The sequence below is a fragment of the Aotus nancymaae genome, unplaced genomic scaffold (genome assembly GCF_030222135.1).
Source record: "Aotus nancymaae isolate 86718 unplaced genomic scaffold, 86718_ANA_hifiasm-v0.15.2.pri h1tg000006l, whole genome shotgun sequence".
Lineage (NCBI taxonomy): Eukaryota > Metazoa > Chordata > Mammalia > Primates > Aotidae > Aotus > Aotus nancymaae.
This window is the reverse complement of record NW_026988417.1, coordinates 98,689,244-98,702,319: the sequence shown is the minus strand read 5'-3', so window position 1 is coordinate 98,702,319 and position 13,076 is coordinate 98,689,244. Positions and strand designations below refer to the sequence as shown.

At 36.9% G+C, this 13,076-nt stretch overlaps 1 protein-coding gene across 6 annotated transcripts in view; it reads left to right on the top strand.

Annotated features, from left to right (window-relative positions):
* TENM3 (teneurin transmembrane protein 3) overlaps positions 1-13,076 on the top strand; it is a 1,556,403-nt gene that overhangs the window by 1,460,034 nt on the left and 83,293 nt on the right. The gene's annotated exons all lie outside the window — the stretch shown is intronic.

Genomic DNA, 13,076 nt, shown 5'->3' with positions numbered 1-13,076 from the left:
ATCAACAAAGGGCAGGGAGCCCTGGGTTCTGCTTACCTGCAGCCAGCATCGAGAGCAATGGCAGCTCTGAGCTTTAAGCCAAATTAGTCTTTCACTCAGTGTTCCACAGCCTGTTGAATGAGAGAGTAATCAACCAGCAAAAACAAATGTAGTGGTCTAAATTTGAAACTTTAGTAAGTTTGACTCTGTGCTTCTATAATAGTTTAGTCTTACGTACTACATGGCAAGGTTTTATCAAATCATTCAGTTTCTCCTGTAACAATCTGTAGACTATGAAGCCTCAAAGGTGTTACTAATTTAGACTCTTCTACCAACTTCTTGTGAAGTGTGTTGCAGATTTAACCTTATAGTATGCCTCCTTCCTTCTCTTCTTCTCCTTCCTGTGTAAGTCATACAATATCCCCAAAAGTCCCATTAGAATTACATCCTCAACTCAGATTACGGATTACATCCTCAGAAGAGTGGATGAGACTCTTCACCTTCTTCTGCACCAGACTTGCTGTGTAACTGTCAGTAAAAGCCATAGTCCCGAGGGCCATGTGGATACATGTTCTTCAATCATGTTGATGATTTATTTTCCACTGAATAATTTCCCAAGGCCTCGGTTTCTATCCCCAAGAATGGGAGTAAGTGTAGGGATAAACAGCTCTCACTGTTGACATCAGGCCTTGAGTTCCCTTTTTCTCCACCCTATCCTTTATGCCATAACTTATCCTCACAAAAAAGAGAGGCAACATCATAGTCATCAACTAAAGCTGTGTGGTTTCATATCAGATGGCAGTGCCGGTGCTACTAAGAGGTAAATTTCTAGGACAGGTGTTTTGTTTTGGGAAGTGTTAAATGTGTTTTTCCATACATTAGAAAAGGAGCATTTTTTAGGCCTTCTGAAACTCAATTCTGAATGTAAATAATTGCTTTGTGGGTGAACACATCTGGATTTAACACACGTTTTTCCACTGAAATGATGTACACATAGCTTATGGGGATGAGAATTTAGAGTTCTTTAAAAGAAATATGCCTCCCAAACTCTTCTCATACTTATTCAGGGTCATATGATAAATGAATTCTGTACTGTGGTGTTTATTTGCACGGGAATTTCTTTCCAGTCTACGTCCTGTGGCCTACCTTGAGTCCCAATAGCTACTGCTAAATTAAGCTTTCTCCTTCAGGGCCGACTGGCATTAGAAGCAGCTTTTTCAGAAAGAATGGAAAGTTAAAACCTGTTGTGATTTTTCTCAACTGGGAGCAATACATGAGAAAAGGTTGAGGATTTGTATTGTTTTGTGATAAGTTAGATGTAATGGAAATATGCCTGTTTCCTTAGGCTTGGCAAACCCTGTTCCTTCTTTCCTTCCAGTACCTCATGTTTGTATCCCACCGTGAACTTAGTGGTTTGCTAACTGGTTCTTTTAAGTCTCAAAAGAGTTTACTGTGTAGCAGCTCTGTGTCTTAGGGAAACAACTTATAAATTATAATTATGATCTCAAGGAAATTTTTGAATCCATTAATTATAATTACAGTTATATGCCAGGCCAGACATTTAAAAATCCGAATATATTCATGCCTATGGTTTACATTTTGCTTTCTTAAACCACATGTCTCATCTTAAGCCAATTCAAGTTGTTTTTTAAAAAATTTATGGAGAGACATGTTATCTGAATAAAAGCCAAGTAAGTTATATGTCAAATTTGTACTACACTGTTTCATTAGAAACCTGACATTTGGTTCCTTTAGTAATATACTAGAGTATCTTTTTCCATTTGGAACACCTCATTAAACCATTTAAGATCTTAATTACCACCAAAACCTAGCATATCAGAGGTTTTAAAGCTCAATTGACTGGATATACAATTTAACCAGAAATGAAGATGGAAACTGCACCTTCTCCTTGCCAAGTTCATCAGAAGCCTTTTATTGAAAAGTTTAGATCCAAAGCATTTAGAGTGAAACCAGGTGCAAAATAATATGTTGTCAGCTATTTCACAGTATCAGCAAGGCAGAGAAAGATTATCTCCAGTGCCAGATTATAAGGATGTCACATTCTTCCCAAAAGTAATGCAGGTAACTGGAGAGTGAAAGACAACTAATGAGGTGTTCATGAGGATTTGAAGTAATTTTCCTTATATGCTGAGATCCTTATTACCTAATGGAGTACGTAAAAAGTTGTGACTTTTCATTCAGTTTAATATAAGAGTAAAAAAAATTAAGCCCACAATTTTAGGAAGTATGATTATCCCTTCCCACATGGTATACTGGTATCCTTTCAGTGGCAGAATTTATCTTTGCCATTTCTTGAATATGACAAGTTGAAAATAGCCTCTTTTCATCTTCAAACAGTTCCTTTTCCACCTCCCTATTTTAAAGTGCAAGTTTGGCTATGGTGTCGGCCCATACAGAGGCATGGCCTTCGCACAGCCTTCATATGTAACGTATTCACAGATTGTGGCGTGACTCAAGCCAGTTTTTTTCTGTGGCTCTTCATAAGTTCAGTGACCCTGTCTTTTTTGAGTGCCTCTTTAATGAAGCTGGAAACCAGCTGTCTGAAATATGACTATCATTTCTGGGATTTAACAGGCATGTGCCTTGGATAAATTAAGGAGCAGTCAAAGGAGGTCCATAAATTTGAATACTTTGCCAGCTGCTTTTCCATTAAACTCTGTTGCTTGAATGAAATTAGTAAATAATTATGTTGGTGGGGAATCTACACTATCTAAATTTGATATACTGTCTTCCTTTAACAACAGAGCTTATTTTTTCCTATATACTAAATTAGTTTTTAGAGTAATCTACATTGCAAATCAGTCGATTTGCATTAAAACTATGCCTAGTTGTTCTGATTTGTCAACACCTCTTTTTAAAAAAGTCTTTAACTTTAAGCATGGGTGGGTAAGACCATCTGTTTGTGGAGCTCGCCAGCAGCTCCATCGCTTAGCGCACGAGACAGGTTACAGCTGCTTAATTGTTATGGTGCTGAATGATTACCATTCTGTCCAAAATTAATATTTATACATGTGTCCATAGAAAGCATGTGGTTAAACATAAGCGATCTAATTGTGAATTAATGATACAAGGTATTTATTAATTAGTCCCCACATGAACAATAAGGTGTGAAATAATGTTTTTCATGTAAAGTCCAACTCTTGACTTTTAAGATAAGTCCCCAGTAGTAATTATTATGTATGTGAGTAATCCACTGCAATACATTAGTATAGATAAGAAAAAAAATCACCATATAACTGCCATAAAAGGCAAATTGGAAACTATCTATATGGTTATTTCTTTTTTTTTTTTTTTCCCCGAGACGGAGTTTCTCTCGTTACCCAGGCTGGAGTACAATGGCGCGATCTCGGCTCACCGCAACCTCCGCCTTCTGGGTTCAGGCAATTCTCCTGCCTCAGCCTCCCTAGTAGCTGGGATTACAGGCGCACGCCACCATGCCCAGCTAATTTTTTGTATTTTTAGTAGAGACGGGGTTTCACCATGTTGACCAGGATGGTCTCGATCTCCTGACCTCGTGATCCACCCGCCTCGGCCTCCCAAAGTGCTGGGATTACAGGCGTGAGCCACCACGCCTGGCCCTGGTTATTTCACTTACTCTAACTCTCTCCTGCCCCTAGAAGCGTTACCCTCTGATTTGTGACCAGTGCAAGAACAAACCACATAATAAAACTCTAGATATGCAATTGTGACTACATGTTTGTGTGCCACCCACAGCTACTGGAAAGGACTGTCTCAGTCAAGGGTGGGCTTCCTCCTCTATTTAAGAATGGTGACATCTAAACTTACACCATTCTGCTATGAAAAGTTAGTAATAGACATCCTGTCTGCTCAGTACATTTCATAATGAAAAGGCTTTAGCAAACTCACAATGTAAGAATAGGGATATACATGTAAAGTGTGATATTGAAATGTCTTAGTTTCCAAATAGTTACTGTAAAGTGACTTGTATTTCTGAATTTGTGAGTGGACTGTATGAATGTTTGTGTGGGTATCTACGCTTTTTTAGAAAATATGGATTTATCTTGCTCAAATAAAATTACTAATGACGGAGCACAAAATATATAAGGGCAAGTTGTGATGTGTTTGTTCTTAATTCCAAAAAGCTGAACTCCATGTTGACCAGGAACTGTGCATCTAACCAGCAGATATGGAAGAAGAAAACTTCCTGCCCCAAAATGGAGTTGTCCCTACTCTGGGAATAAGCCAGTTCATATAAAGAATGTCCTCAGCAAAAGGAGGACAGCTTGGGGAGGCAGAGTATGAGGGGCTTATCTTGCTGCTCTGGGGCAGAATGGACCCTGAGGCTTATGAAAACAAATCATTGCCAATCCCACATTTCTTTGCTCAAAGTCAGACTTTTTCCTTTCTTCATAGTCGTTTAAAAAATACCAGTTGTCTCATGAGTCTGTCCTTTTAAAATTATTCCTATTAATAAGATGAATTAATAATACTTAATATTTATTGAGTGTTTATTGTGTGCTGCGGCACAGTGCACACTGTTCTACGTTAATTATCTTATTTAATTCTCAGGTGGAAGCTAATAAAATCTCCATTAAAGAAACTGAGGCTCCGAAAGGTCATGTAACTTTTCTATGGACCCACAGCTAGTAAGCAACAAAATCGGACTCCAGATGCATATGAGCAATTTCCAAGCCTGTGCTCTTAAGCACTAGATAGACTATGCTGCCTCCTGAATTATTTCTTAATTGTTCTTATGTGTATGCATATAGTAGAATAGATGGAAATTAATTTTTATATGATGAAAATAAATTAATATCTATGTCCCTGTCACAAAAGATTGAGTTCTCATAGAAACAGATGCAGAAACGATAATAGCAGAGATGTCTTCCTAAAGTACCACATTTTTTAAACAGAAAAATTTAAATTATAGCTAATAACAGAACTGGTGTGCCAAAATAAAAGATAACAACAAAAAATAGTTTGAGGAAAATCAGTTTGTACTGTGAAAGATTTTGGAATATTGTGAACTATTGAGCACTCTGCACATCTCTCAAAATTTAAATGAATGTCCCATTTTTCTGTCATTGGAAATTAGCGGGCTGGATACTATGTAGACATTGGCCAATGGAAAACACTCATAGAAAGTGGGTAGATTATTTGTGTCACCAGCATCAGCTCATGAAAAAAGACTGAGAAAACTGTAGTACCCATAATACAAGTGGTAAACAGCTTTGCATACTCTCACCTACAAATACAGGAAAATTACTTGCCATATAAATCACCCTTGAAAACAGCCATTTGTCTAATATTCTCATAATATAATGTATCCTAGGTAAGTTAAAAGGATTGTTCAACTTTGTTTATTGTTTTCCAGATATGGTCAAGCAAACTGACATGAGAAAGGCCCATTATGCTACTTATAAGTTTTATTCTATAAATTTTTCTTAGCTGAGGTCACGCCACTGCACTCTAGCCTGGGCAACAGAGCAAGACTCTGTCTCAAAAAAAAAAAAATCTTGAATATTAAATTTTGTGAATCAACAAAAGTGGCAATTATAGACAAAAAATTATAACCATTGATAATGACCAAATCTGTAGATCATTGTTGTGGTTTCCTGTGATTGGATTTGTTAACACTGTACAGACACCACTGTAAATAATGGTTATAACCAACTTCATTTTTCCAAAATCTTAAATAGCCAAATATTCACCTAGTATAAGAAATTGTATTATAATTTTTTTTTTTTTTTTGACATCGAGCCTCACTCTGTTGCCCAGGCTGGAGTGCGGTGGTGCGACCTCAGCTCACTGCAGTCTCTAACTCCTGGATTCAAGTGATCGCCCTGCCTCAGCCTCATGAGTAGCTGTAACCTCCTGAGAGTAGCAGAGACTACAGGTGTGAACTTGTAGCTGAGAGTAGCCTCCTGAGTAGCTGAGTAGCCTCCTGAAAGTAGTTGGGACTACGGACACATACCACCACGCCACTAATTTTTTGTATTTTAGTAGACATGGGGTTTCACCATGTCCAGGATGGTCTCTATCTCCTGATCTCGTGATCCACCCATCTCGGCCTCCCGAAGTGCCGGGATTACAGGCGTGAGCCACCGTGCCTGGCCTATAATTTTTATTTATTAATGTTAAAAACTGTCTGACTAGTTTCATTATCAAATCGGAGTACTAAAATATAAGTGATTTTTTTGATCTAGGAAATCCTAAAATGTATTTATTGCTTATGTCATTCAATAAACTTACACAAGGAGTAAAAACTAAAGGAGATGTATTGCTAACATATGTATGTTTGTGGTTCAGGGGATGAAATCATGCCACATGCAAAGGCTACCACAAAACTCATACATCACACAGCACACAAGGCATCTCTTTGCATAGTCGGTGCACATCTTAGCATCAGTGAGTCTGCCATCTGCACCGTGAGTGTTCCATTGTTACTTCCATTATGTTTATATAGTCCATGGTAAGGCATGAAATCCTAAATTGAAGGAAAATACCAAATTCTGTTCTACCAGTCGTCTCTATACAGCTCTGCAGCTTATGATGAAACTCTTTCAGCAGTGCTGACTTTATAAATGTGATTTATCTCAAAGCACCTTTTCCACAGAATCTGGATTTTTCTGGGTTGACTTAAATCAGGAAAAGTCTTATTTCACTCGTTTGGAATGCCTTGACATAAATACTGTTCCAAATTGAAGTATGATATTTTGCTTGTGTAGGTGCATGTAGGAAGGAATGTATTTATTCAGATAATTTTTACACCAAGTTCTCAAACTGTAAAAAGAATAAAATATGCAAACTTTGAAAGACAATTTATTTGAAGCAAATTTTTGAAAATGTATTGCCAATTGTAGGGGAGCAGATGCCTTTAAACCATGTGTGTGTGTGCACACACACTTTTTCTTTTTCTGACACCACCTCACTAATTGGTAAAACACAAATTAATTGACTTTCTCAAATAAGAAAGAATATTTTTGATGTTTGCTCATAATCTAATAATTCTGTGGCAAAAGACAACATATTTTAAGGAGTCATGAGTAAACTCTTAAGAATATATAATACTTTTATGGTGTTTAAAATTACATCACTGTCATAATCCTTTATTATATGGTAATGATATGGTAATCAGTAATAAAACAGTGCAATGAGTACCAATTAAGCAACATCAAATCAATGGGTACGCAGCTTGCACACTGATTTAAACAGTTGCTGATTGGAATAAATGGATTTAATACATACCTGTTTGCAAACTGTAGCTTTTCTGTCATCCTACAGGAATTGGTACTTGACTAATCTAAGAATGATACCTACTTACAACTTTAATAAGATACTAATGTGAATCATTTTTTAAGTCCATCTTCTCAAGTATTATGAAATGCACAGTGCTAATTAAAAATCTGCCCTCTACGCCAAGGACTTCACAGTAACAGTCACAGTGAAGACTATGTCTGTATTTTATGATGTACACATCTGATGTCTATGCTATACCCAGGATTCAAGCCAGTAACCATGTGAAAATATTATACTGTACTATTTAATATGCTCCCACCAAAGTGCATTGTTGACAACAGAAACAATGTGAATAGTTCATAGCCGTACACATCAGCAACTGCTTATACACAGTGAAACAGGCTTGACCTTCCCTTGTGGGCGACCTGATGTCTATATAACCAGCTTGCTTTCCCTTTGTTCCTTTTCTGTGTGTATGAGAGTCAGCCTGGTGGTAAAAGGAAAGCAAACTTGGAATTAATCTTGTTCTGTGTCTCAGCCAAACAGGCACATATACTCCTTAGACCTCATTTTTAAATGAGCAGCCTTCTTGGGAACTACTACTCAGCAGGTATTTCTTGTCCAACATTTGTACATCCACTCAGCTGCTTGTGTCTTGGGGTTTTTTGGTTTCTGTTGTTTTCAAACTTGTTTTTATTTTTCCTGGTTTTATCCCCAGTTCTACTATCTTGCCCACAGGTTTTCCAAACTTGGGATTTTTAGAACAGATTGCAGCATTCAAGGTTTCCTTAGTTTATATAAGGTACTCTCATTTATGAAGCTGTGTCATCAGATAAATATTTTAAATTCATTTGAGTTTTAATCTTATTTCCTTTAACTGTCAGTGTTGGAACTAAGGATTTCCACATTGTTTAGTCTGATTTTTTTATTCATGTAAATTTCTTGACCAATCTATAAACAGATGATGCTTCTAGTCCACCTTACACAGGTACACAGTTCTGGTTCTTCTGAGTTGTAACTGTAACATTTATTTAGAATATGGATTTTGGTGTCAGACTACCTGGTTGGAACTTTGTCTTTGCCACTGCTAGCAATTTGATCTTAGGAAAGTTATCTAATTTCTTGTGCCTCAATTTCCTCGTTTGTGAAGTAAGGGAAGATAGTAATGGTACCTGTTACCCCACAAGGTGATGAAAATTAAACCAGTTAATTCACATTAAATGCTTAGCAGTTTTCATAAATGGTAGTTATTGTGAATACTACTGTCCATAGCTAGAACACATGGGGTAAGGGAAGAGGAACAAATGAGCAAGGATGGGGCGGATGTTGTAAATGAGGTTTTGCCCACTTTTGCTTCTTTCTCAAAAGATAGTCTCTGTATTACTTATAAAATTTATTCAAAAGCTACAAACACATGGAAGACATACTAAGGCCACCAAAAGTACATTTGATCATTTTATATAGTAGATATTAAGACTCTGCTGTGGTTCGGCATAGTGGCACAGTGACTCATGCCTGTAATCCCAGCATGTTGGGAGACCAATGTGGTTGGATCCTCCTCCACTCATCTAGTTCAAAACCATCCTGGGCAACATGGTGAAACCCCATCTCTACAAAAAATACAAAACTTATCTGGGTGTGGTTGGGGGCACCTGTAGTCCCAGCTACTTGGGAGGCTGAGGCTGGAGGATCACCCCAGCCCAGGAAGTTGAGGCTGCATTGAGCCAAGCTGTGATTGTGCCAGTGCTCTCCAGCCTGGGTGACACAGTGAGACCCTGTATCAAAAAAAAACAAAAACAAAAGATTGTGCTATGAGCCAGGCAATGGAAATGCAGTGATTTGCATGGCCAAGAGTTTACATTTCTAATGGGGACAGTGTACACATTAAGTCCCCTATGCCTAGAAAGTTCATTAAAGTCTTGAATTTTTGTGGCATCTGTTAGTAGAAGTGAATGCATCACAGCTAGTTCTTTATTGTCCTCTTTTCCTGTTACATGTTCTCTGGTGTGCATCCAAGAGAGGTGTTGGGGTAGGGGGAGGAAAAAGGAAGAAAAAGATAACAGAAGAAATGGAGGGGTGCCCAGAATTTCGATAGATAAGCAGATGAGACAACAGCATGAAGACAGAATTCCAAAAAGATGCTATTCCTTCCTGATCTACATGGGAGGAATGAAACATACAACAATAGTATGTATAAATAAGGCCTGTCCTCAGAGGCCTGAGAGTCCCGGTCCATCGCTAAGGGGTGCAGACAAGAGCAAATTATCTGTGTCCTCCTCCACTCATCTTTCCCAAAATACAAAGGGGGAAATGTGGTAATTAGGGGCTTTATAAAAAGAAGGAATTCTTCTTAAAAGGAAACACCTAGAGGGGGGATGTGTGAAGAGAATACAGGAGTAATCATTTGCTTTGTTGATATTAAAAAATGTATAGACTAATTCCATAATAAAAATATTTTCAGTGAGCCACAGTTTTCTTTCACATTTAAAACTCCCATGAGTCTTTGCCTGTCTGTACCAGCAAGTAGACCAAGGACCTCCAGGCCATAGGCTTGAAACCTGAATAGTTGCTTTATTTGTTGTGTTCCAGGGATGCTTGTATATCTGAATGTGTTTTGAAAGACAGATAGTTAAGACCAAGAATTAGCCTTGGCATTTAAAGTAGACCTATACATCTACCTTGTACTTTCCTACGAAATCCATGTAGAAGACATGTAAAAGAAGGTGGAACTGCCTGGTGGCTTTGGGGAATGAAGTGTCTGTTAAATTCATGTTGGGTCAGGAATTGCACAGCACTTCTGAGCTTTCATCAGTTTTTTTCTAGGAAAAAAAAAAAAAATTTTTCCCCCTAAATCTCCAAGAGACAGCATTGTGGTAGAGTGGTTTAGAGCAAGCTCTGGAGCCAGCCTAGGTGCCAACGTGTTACCTTGCACAAGTTAATCTCTCTTCTCCTCTGTTTCTTCATCTGTATTTACTGTCTCAATTGTTATTACATCATAGGGTTGTGATCAAGATGAAATGAGAGAATAATATAAGCACTTAGAACAGTATTTGGCACAAAGGAAGCCTTTATTATTACCTTCAGTGAGCAAGGCTGGGAGCAGAGTGCCTCATATGTGTCCCTAGGTCATAGGCAGCATTTTGTGTTTGTGAGCATATGTGAATTTTTCTGGGAAGAGAACCCAACACTTTCACCAGTTTACTCAAAGATCTAAGACCCAAAAACAATTAAGGCTTGCCATCTCACAGGAAATATGGTGCTATGCATACCGTGTGTCCTACGTGGGTCTTCTTCCAAGATAAATAATTGAAACTCCAGAGAAAGTATTTTAGGACTGCAACATTTTACTAGAAAAAAGTTTTTTGTTTGTTTGTTTTGTTTGTTTGTTTGTTTGAGTTTTTTTTTTTTTTTTTTTTGAGACAGAGTCTTACTTTGTCGCCCAGGCTGGAGTGCAGTGGCACAATCTCAGCTCACTGCCACCTCTGCCTCCCAGGTTCAAGCCATTCTCCTGCCTCAGCCTCCCGAGTAGCTGGGACTACAGGCACGTGCCACCACACCTGGCTAATTTTTGTATTTTTGGTAGAGATGGGGTTCCACCATGTTGGCCAGGCTGCTCTCGAACTCCTGACCTCAAGTGATCCTCTCGCCTCAGCCTGCCAAAGTGCTGGGATTACAGGCATGAGCCACTGAACCCAGCCCCAGAAAACAGTTTTTTATTGGGCCCTATTTTATGTCTAGTACCCATTTTTATAAGAATTTTGTTCTATAAAACAAATTTAAACTTCTTAGTAGATCGAATAGGAATGACTTTTCTTCAGTGTCAGAACATAATCATTAGTTTTCACAGTAATTTTTTGCAACCTAATATACATTTCAGCAATTGTGAGGTATATTAATTTTTAAATATACTGTGTTATTTTTATGATTATTATTTCTAATGGCTTCTTACAACATGTCTGCATTTTTTATTATTTCCTGTTATAGTTTATATAATGTTTACATTGTTGCAATTACTACTTTTAATAGTTATTTGAACCTTATACATTCACATCTCCTTTTAATTTCTTCATTATTTAAAACTAGACTTTTTTTTGTGGTTTTATCAGAAATTTTATTCTTCCATACCAAAATATTCTTTGTTGTTTTCCCTTCTTTCTCTCTTAGGTTTAAGCTCTCAGCTCCACAATTCTCTATGATATAAAATGCAAATGAAAAATCTTGATATCTTTCTCAATAGAGATATCTTTCTTATAGTTGGTTTTTAGCTTTTTGCAAATCTTATGTTAAGTGTTGCGAATATTTAAAGTATGATGTGAATGTTGACCTGCTATATATTTTAAATGTATTTTTTACTTAGAGTTCTACTTCTGATGTTCTGGTGACCCAAAGACCTACCTTTACCTGTAAATCAATCTACTGTTTTGCATAATTGATTCTGTTTGCAAAAATAATCTGATTGGCTAATTAGAAATAACTTTGTCCATCCTTAAAACTGCGAATCCAGATCAGAATTAAGTTGTGTTCTTTATTTTGGTTGTGCAGACCTAATGTAAAAGCAAAAGGCTTACTCTCTAACTGTGATCAGTGTTATTAATTTTTGTAAACTAGGAATTGCCATAGAAATACTACCCTATGAGAATCAGAAACTCCAGAAGTTTTGATGGTACTTTCTTTATGTTCAAATCATCAATTGAGCTATTATAGGGCTCTACTAGTTTATATAGCTTATAAAGTATATAACAGATAAAAGGAATTATAAAGAAATTATATGAATGTTATGCAATAATTTTTATTTTAATATTTAAAAGGTAAATTATTTTTATTATTGTAATTTCAGAGTAGTACCTAACACCTATCTTATTCACCTTAATTTTTCTTGCATCATATTATTAATTAGCTGTAAACATGCTTATTTTTAAATGCAATTCACAGCCTCTAATAGAATCATGTGGCAAAGTGAAGAATCCTTTTAAATACACAGTACAGATGTGTCAAAACTGTATACAGTTTTGTTTACACACATGACAGAGCCATCACACCTGAGTGGCCCAACTGAAAGTTACAGATTCAATCATTCTGTTTGGAGTTCTGCTGCCGCTTGTATATGTCATAGTGAAAAACAATCAACATAAGCATCTTTGAAAAGCAATTTTAGATCATTAAAGTTGTATGAATTTTGACAAGGAGATTTGAGGCTTCTTAAGAATATATTAGGTCTCTACATTGAGGGAGGCATTCATGTCTCAGTTCAAGGTGAAAGGTATAGCCTAATTGTAGCCTCATGAAACAAGTGGATGGGGCGGGTACAGGTACAGAAAAAGATTCAGTCTTCTTAGTCCTAACTGTTCCTACCCACCTTTTGTGAGAAAAAGAGCCTATTCCAGTAGGTTTTTGAAAATAAACAGGATCTTAGAATAGTCCCTGTTTCCTAATGGACTATTTATCTGATACATCATTCTCTATCTGGCTTGCAGTCAAGAGATACTGCGTAATCATTTTCTATAGAACTTACATGAGCCTTTTCCAAATATAACGTCAATATGTTACATTTGCTCAAGAGTCTCAATTTCTTTCTTCTTTTTGCTTATTTGTTAACTTTTAAACTTTCATTATTTGTGGATCTCATAGTTATAAATTTCCAAAGTTCTTTAAGAATAAAGAATTGATTCAGTTTGTTCTGCTCAGTTATTATAAAGGAGAATGTTGAAAATGATGAGAGTGGAGAGCATTCCAAATAATCTGTGAAAAGTAATGTTAGTTCAGCTAGTTGAAAATGCTGAATATTTCTTGGAATCATGACTCCATTTGCTAAAAACGTGAATATCCTGCATTTTTAGGAGATATGAAGTGCATCTCTGTCATGTGATGTGAGTCTT